General features: G+C 41.5%; 1 long non-coding RNA gene across 1 annotated transcript; it reads right to left on the minus strand.

Moving 5' to 3' along the window:
* Positions 1-1,811: 1,811 nt before the first annotated feature.
* Positions 1,812-7,625, minus strand: LOC137344906 (uncharacterized). The gene is made up of 3 exons (XR_010968498.1): positions 7,549-7,625; positions 6,571-6,624; positions 1,812-2,742 (listed from the first exon to the last, which is right to left on the minus strand). It is a non-coding gene; the product is annotated as an uncharacterized lncRNA (long non-coding RNA).
* Positions 7,626-8,239: the final 614 nt, after the last annotated feature.

Below are 8,239 nucleotides of genomic sequence, written 5' to 3' on the forward strand. Positions count from 1 at the left end.
ATTACATGCCTGGAGAGTTACAGCTTCTACATGCACTAATCATCTACCAAGCGAGATTTGGTCACCTCTGGCTGCAGATGCGGGTGTGCTTTGTTACTGACTGAGTAAGCAAAGAAAGAAAGTCTTACATTTATATAGTGCCTTACACAACTTCAGGACAACCCAAAGCACTTTTCAGCCAATAAAGTACTTTTGAAGTGTAGTCACTTTTGTAATGTAATAGCAATACTCAACACCCCAGTCAGTGCACAACAAGGTCCCACAAACAACAATGTGATAATGACCAGATAATCTGTTTTCAGGTGTTGGTTGAAGGATAAATATTGGCCAGGACACCTCGAGAACTCCCCTGGTCTTCTTGGAATAGTGGCATGGGATCTTTTATGTCCACCTGAGAGGGCAGATGGAGCCTCAGTTTAATGTCTCATCTGAAAGACAGCACCTGTGACAGTGCAGCATTCCCTCAGTACTGCACTGGAGTACCAGCCTAGGTTTTGTGCTCAAGTCCCTGGAGTTGGGCTTAAGCCCACAACCTTCTGATTCAGAGGCAAGAGTGCTACCCACTGAGCCATGGCTAACACCAGTAGAGAGTAGCTCTCGCGTAGCCTAACCTGACTGGCCTCCCTTCATTGGTCCTCCTCCTTTCCTTCTAAAGTCCTCAGAAAGGGGGATTACCATTAGTGCTGGAGCAAAATAGTAATAAAAAAATCAAAGTCTTGGCACAAAGGCTCATGAGAACCTGGCACAAGGAGAAAAAAAAATCTAAAAAAAGAAAAGTTGACCAAAAGTGGCCCTAAAACAGCAAAATGAATATTTTTTCTGGCCTTTTGAACTTACTTCTGGGTACTGATTCACTATTAGCAACCCAAATGCCCATTTATATGAGCATCATTTGGAAGTGTCTTGGATCTGGTGCAAAAAAGACATGGGAGGCATCATTATGGCATTCCGATATTCCTACATTCCTGTGATAACGAAACTTCCTCCACTCCCCAGAAATGTCCCATTTTTCAGTTCATAAATTGGTACACTTGGGCAGTTACAAGAAAAAATATTTTTTAATTTAATGTGAAAGCTGTCAATATGTTTCCATCCAGTAAAAAAAAGTTAACATTAGATCAGAAATTAAATTAAGAATGAGCACATAATTTATTTTTATTGAAGGTTCCCTGAATGGCTCAGAAAGTACTTCCAACTGATCCATGCAGGAAGGTCCCTGATTCGATCCTTTGTCTGCGCTAAGCTAACTGATCTGAGTCTGGATGGTGATAGGAATGCTACAGTTGGCATCAATGCCCCTGGCTTGGTGGGGGAGGGAGGAAATCAACTAGGGTTCAGATTCCACATGGATATCCAATGACAAAAGGTATAAATGCGTTGATTTTGGATCAGGCTTGTCTTGATGCCCCCCTTTATTCCAGTAGCCTGTCAACACTCATTGTGAAGAATCATACATAAATTATAGCCATACAGAATGAGGTGTCAGAGCACAACACCTGTGCCCATGGAACCATAGCCCAGCAAGAAGACAATGACTTCAGATTGAAGAGGGGAGAGGAAAAAATTGGCAAGGAAAAATAAATTATTTTACATCCTTCCATTTTTAGAACAGTATCTTAACTTGCCTTCAATTCCTATCTCAAGGTTCTACTTATGTTGCTATAGAATGATAACCATTGCCATCAGGCTTAAATGTAATATCAGTTTTACCTGGTTTGTTCCTTACAATAATTCCTACAAAAACTAAAGGATGCTGCATTTGGTGATAAGACAATTCTTTTGTTTTATTTTGACATACATACTTGTATGAGGTTCAATTATTTCCAGAACAAAAATGCAGGACACAATGACTGTCACTCAAACCTTCATCTGTTACAAGCGGAATATTATAAAAGATCCCTGTAATGGAGCTTAAAGAAACACACAGTAATTTCATTACCAGAGTTACTTTAATGACGCACTTTAATTAAATAGTTGTGTACCTACAGATTAAGCTATTAACTTAATAAAAACAACTTGCATTTTTATAGTACCTTTAATGCTATAGTATATCCCAAAGTGCTTCACAGAGATGAAAATAATTGGACATAGAGGAATTTGTAGATGAAGACAAAGAGTTTAAAAATGCTGCATTTGATGAGGATAGAGGCAATGGGAAGGATGCAGGTGGTGGAGTTTTGTAAAAGTTGCAATTTGTGAAAGGTAGAACATGGGGGGCCGGCATTAAAGTAATGGAGGTGTGGTACTGGTACAGGTGGGTAATTTTATGCAGGTGGACAGTTAAGTTACATTAATTACATTATAATTACATTATATAGAGAACCTCTCTATGGCTCATTGAGTTTAGTTATGAATGACTATACAATATAATAATAATACAGATAAAGTAGGTTCCAGGTTTCATTCCCAATCTGTGCTGAGTTAACTGATCTCAGCTGGGGTGATGATAGGAATGTTACAGTTGGCCTCAATGCTCCAGGTTACGGAGGAGAAAATCCTCTAGGGATGCCATGCCTCATTACCATCCGGAAACCTCTGCTGGAAGTGTATATGTGTAGATCTCAAGTAAGGACCGACTGGACTTGGCTCTGATGCCTCAGTAGATGAATAGCCTCCTAACACTCACTGAAAAAGGCTCAAACATAAATAATGTTGACTTGGGTGAGGTACGAGAGGATGATTACTGCCCAGTGAACCATCCACAACAAGCAGTCAATACCTTCGGGAAAGAAAGGGAAGAAACTGGGAGATAAAAAAAACACATAGTATACACACATATATAGTAACCATATTATATTACATCGTAAACATTTTTAACATTCAAATATACAGTAGGATTTTTTTTTAAATATGGAGGTAATGAGAAATGTATTTAATGCTGTTCAATTTCCTGATACGTTTCTATATTTTGTGAAGTAAATCAAGATTACCTTGTCTTTTAAATTTTGATTTTCCATTGAAAAATTTTCTGCTATAGTATTGAACCAATGATTTAAAAACAAGTTATTATCGTTTTCCAATGTATACACATAAACTGTCTCACTGTGTCAATTCAGTTATGCAGGAGACTTTTACACGTTTGATCCAATAATTGACGATTATTACTGGAATTTATATACATGTAAAATCCTTTCAAGCAGCTTCATTCTAGAGCAACCTTAACTTCCAAGGACGATAAGGTGCATGTCTGTTAAAGTTACATTTGAATGCCACAAAATGCTCTTTTATGTGGATTTGGCTTTGGTGTTTCTTTTTAAAGTAAAGAATAAGCAACAACCCTTAGAATGCTCTGACGAGGCATGAAATGCTCAACCAAAGATCAACTAGTCAACCTCAGGGGGGAAAGAAAGCAAATAGTGGAACCATAATTTTACAGGAATACCCTTGACAGTAAGTGACTTGACTTATTAAGGAGAATAAATGCTTGTCAACTGCAGGTGTTGCTTAACATTAACTGCAGGGAAATGCATGAAGTAAATACTCAAGCAAATCTCTTTGTACTATGCAAACAGGCTGATAACAAAAGGAAAAAATAAAATTAGAATTGCTGAAAAATTGAGAATATTTCTCTCTCCAAGTCTAAGTATAGAATCGTGTTGATCATGAACTCTGCTAGATTTTTTCTCCCCTGCTCTCCTGAAGATGCTAACTTCTTGGGTACAGTCCCACAGGCATCGGCTGTCCGTTCAAGCGGCCATTTAAAAATAAATGTTTATTTCCTTGCTGATTTTCTCCCTTCCTCTCCTGAAGGTGTTGACTCCTTGTTAGGGCACGGTATTATAGATACCAGGTGTCCGCCATCCACCAAATTATTATTAATAATGTGCGAGATTTTGCATTAAGGCAATTGTAGCACATTCATGGACACCCTGCCCGAGCCCAACTAATTCAGCACAGATCAGGAGGAGAACATGTAGTGGTGAATGGTTGTTTTTCAGAGTGGAGAGTATACAGTGGTGTTCCTCAGGGGTCAGTAGTAGAACCACTGCTCTTTTTGGTATATGTTACTGACCTTTGACCTAGGCTTTATAAATCGAGGCATAGAGTACAAAAGTATGGAAGTCATGATGAACCTTTATAAAACACTGGTTCGGCCACAACTGGAATATTGTGTTCAGTTCTGGGCACCGCACTTTAGGAGAGATGTGAAGACCTTAGAGAGGGTACAGAAGAGATTTACTAGAATGATTCCAGAGATGAGGGGCTTCAGTTATGTGGATAGACCAGAGAAGCTGGGGTTGTTCTCCTTGGGACAGAGACGTTTGCAAGGAGATTTGATAGAGGTATTCAAAATCATGAAGGGTCTAGACAGAGTAGATAGAGAGGAACTGTTCCCATTGGCGGAAGGGCCAAGAACCAGAGGACATAGATTTAAGGTGATTGGCAAAAGAACCAAAGGTGACATGAGGAAAAACTTTTTTACACAGCGAGTGGTTAGGATCTGGAATGCACTGCCTGAGGGGGTGGTGCAGGCAGATTCAATCATGGCCTTCAAAAGGGAACTGGATAAGTACTTGAAAGGAAAAAAATTGCAGGGCTACGGGGATAGGGCAGGGGAGTGGGACTAGCTGGATTGCTCTTGCATAGAGCCGGCTCAGACTCGATGGGCCGAATGGCCTCCTTCCGTGTTGTAACCTTTCTATGATTCTATGACCTGGACTTGGGTATACAGGGTATAATTGCAGATGACACGAAACTCGGAAATGTAGTAAACAAAGTGAAGGATAGTAACAGATTTCAGGAGGACATAGGCAGGCTGGTGAAAATGGGCAGACACATGGCAGATGAAATTAAATGCAGAGAGGTGTGAAGTGAGACATTTTGGTAGGAAGAATAAGGAGAGGAAATATAAACTAAATGGTACAATTTTAAAGGGAGTGCAGGAACAAAGAGACCTGGGGTGTACGTACACAAATATTTGAAGGTAGCAGGACAAGTTGAGAAGGCTGTTAAAAAAGCATTTGGGATTCTGGGCTTTATTAATAGAGGCATAGAGTACAAAAGCAGGGAAGTTATGCTAAACCTTTATAAAACGCTGGTTAGGCCTCAGCTGGAGTGATGTGTTCAATTCTGAGCACCGCACTTAAGGAAGGATGTCAAGGCCTTAGAGAGGGTGCTGAAGAGATTTACTAGAATGGTACCAGGGATGAGGAGAGACTGGAGAAGCTGGGAACAGAGAAGGTTAAGGGAAGATTTAATAGAGGTGTTCAAAATCATGAAGGGTTTTGACAGGGTAAATATAGAGACACTGGGGGAAATTGGATACGACCTGTTTTTGGGCGGGGGTAGCATGATCTGCTATTATCCCGTGCCCAGTGGTCCCTACGCTGGCAGGACGAGATTTTCGTCAGGCCTGAGGACTTACCTGCAATCTGCGTTGGAAATCAGCGTTGAAAGAGGATTCCATGCAATTTGCACTTTCCACCAGCAGGGGGAGCTCCAATCTCTTAAAGGCAGGCTGTCTGTTAGAAATCTCTGAAAGGTAGCTGGTGCCTGTTATTTGCTGAAAATAACAGTCTGCTCTCTGCAGAGTCTGAATGGAGATCAGACATCGCACACGTAAAGCACAGATGCAGGTCCCATCCCTATTTTTACATACTGATGAGTTATGTTAAAATATTGCATAAAGGTTGCGCACCACTAATTCCCACATCCTCCAATCTGCACGCCAGACCTCACCAATCTGCCGATCTGAGTTTGTACCAGGTCTGCGAAAGTGCATGCACCAAGGTTCTCTGCTGATGCACCAGAGGCCTTGGTGCAAGAGATGGACAGAAGGAGGGTGGGGGGGGGTGGGGCAAGAGGCCCTCCAGACGTACACCCAAAAGGCAGTGGGAGGCAGTAGGGGACGAAGTCAATGCTAGGCGCACGGCATTATGAACATGGATTCACTGCAGGAAGAAGTTCAAAGCTTTGATATGAGTGGACAAGGTGAGTGAGGTCAACTGTCAAGTGGCATCTCCTACCAACTGCACCACGCACTACAGCCCCCATCCCCCAAATACCAATAAACTCTTACCATCAGTACTCAACTCTTCCAACCAGATGCTTCCTCTCACCCTCACACATTACCACTGTTGCAAGCCGCCCACCCACAACTCACAGGCCACACACACTGGCAGCTATTTATACATGACAGACACATCACCCAGACACACGTCCTGCTTTCTTGCAGGAGAAGGTAGCGCATATCAGTAGGCAGCAAGTGGCCGTGGCATTCAGCCCCTCGAGCCTGTTCCACCATTCAATGAGATCATGGTGGACCTGTGACCAACTCCATATCCTTAGCCCTTAGCCTTAGCCCCATATCCCTTAATATCCTTGGTTCACAGAAATCTATCAATCTCAGATTTATAATTTGCAATTGAGCTAGCATCAACTGCTGTTTGCAGAAGAGCTTCCCAAACTTCTCCCAACCCTTGCATGTAGAAGCATTTCCTAACTTCACTCCTGCACGTCCTGGCTCTAAATGCTAGGCTATGTCCCCTAGTCCTAGTATTCAAGTATAGGAGACCTCCAAAAACAGTTACAAATGTCTCGGCAGCCAGAAGCAATAATCCAGCCACTAACCTGTAAATCCTGCATGGTCCCTTTAAATAGCACTGGTGGGGGATCCTCCAGGCACTGTAAGACATGTTCAGATGGTCGGGGTTAAGACTGTGCGTTGAGTTGAGCGTTAAGTCCCAAAATGGTGTCTACCACTTTAAATCAACGTTGTACACTGATTGAAACCATTTTCTCCCTACTTTACATGATTCCAGCATTCATTATCTGCGCCTGCGCTAACTCCTATAACTAGATGATGTATGGCGCACATTACGCTGGAAGTATGTGTGCGCATCCAAGACACCATTTTGGATGTCGGAGAGGCTGTGTAGCGCCAAAACAACGGGCGCTACACGGCCCAATTTAGCGGCCACTGTTTCCAGCGGCAGAAGGGTCGGTAACCAGAGGACACAGATTTATGGTGATCTGCAAAAGAGCCAAAGGCAACATGGGGAAACATTTTTTTATGCAACGAGTTGTAATGATCTGGAATGCACTGCCTGAAAGGATGGTGGAAACACTTAAAGGGAAAAAAATTACAGGGCTATGGGGAAAGAATAGGGGAACAGGACTAATTGGATAACTCTTTCAAAGAGCCAGCACAGGCATGATGGGCCAAATGGCCTCCTCTTGTGCTGTACCTCACAATGATACTATGTCCTGGCTCAGTACCACACCAGAAATTCATTTACCCACTGACCCATCAGGGGAACTTAGTTATTTTGATAAGATTACACATAAACATAGACATGGACAGTAATATTACATAAGTCTTGATACAGATGAATTATAATAAGTACATCACTAGCTTGCTAAGAAATGAGCTTGGAACAGGATCATTATAAATATACAAAATAAAAAGTTCATTTACAAAACTCTGTAACAGCCCAATCAACATACATTCAGCAATTCAATCCAAAGACTAAAAAGTTTCACAAAATATACTTTCCACAGAAGTGGTTAGACTTTTAAAATATGCTGCTGTTTCCGTGTGATATTTACCTATGGACTGACTTGGTATGGGATGCATTCAGAACTGGTCTCAGGTAACTGGGGAACATCTTACACTTCAATCTGATTTAATATCATGTTTGGATCAAATATTCTGTGCAATTAGAGGGAATGGGAAGTGCATTAGTACATTGGAATTGTAAATACAAATTCTTATGAAGTTCCATGTGTTTACCTTGCACTAAACAGTATGACAACTATTTTGTCATTTTTAGACCCAGTTACATGCAACTTCTTGTCCAACCAACCTTATCAAGTTCTATTAATTTTTATTATTTCCCATTTGCTCTCTCTGAAGATTCCCAGCATCCAGCAGAAATGAACCACTCCAAGACTTCTGCCAATGTGACCTGATAACCAGCTCCCCAGGAGGTTAGGGTAATTTGCCCTGTGAGTTTTCACTTCCCTTTGTGGGAAATCACCTCTCCTTCACGGCAGTGCTCACATCAATACAGTGATAGGGAGTCGTTAGTGCAAATGTGAACTGTACCATTCTGTGGAACAGTATGTTGGAACTCCATCGTGTTGCCTTAGCAGATTCAAATTTTGAAAAAAGTTTATTTTTGGAAGCACAGAATTCCAGTGCACTGAGTTACAGTTTAAATCTTTCCTATTGTACAGAATTCCTGGTCCAAACACAACATTTCCCACATTCCTCCCACAGGGATCATTTTTAGTACAG

Source organism: Heptranchias perlo, chromosome 1 (assembly GCF_035084215.1).
Source record: "Heptranchias perlo isolate sHepPer1 chromosome 1, sHepPer1.hap1, whole genome shotgun sequence".
Taxonomy (NCBI): Eukaryota; Metazoa; Chordata; class Chondrichthyes; order Hexanchiformes; family Hexanchidae; genus Heptranchias; species Heptranchias perlo.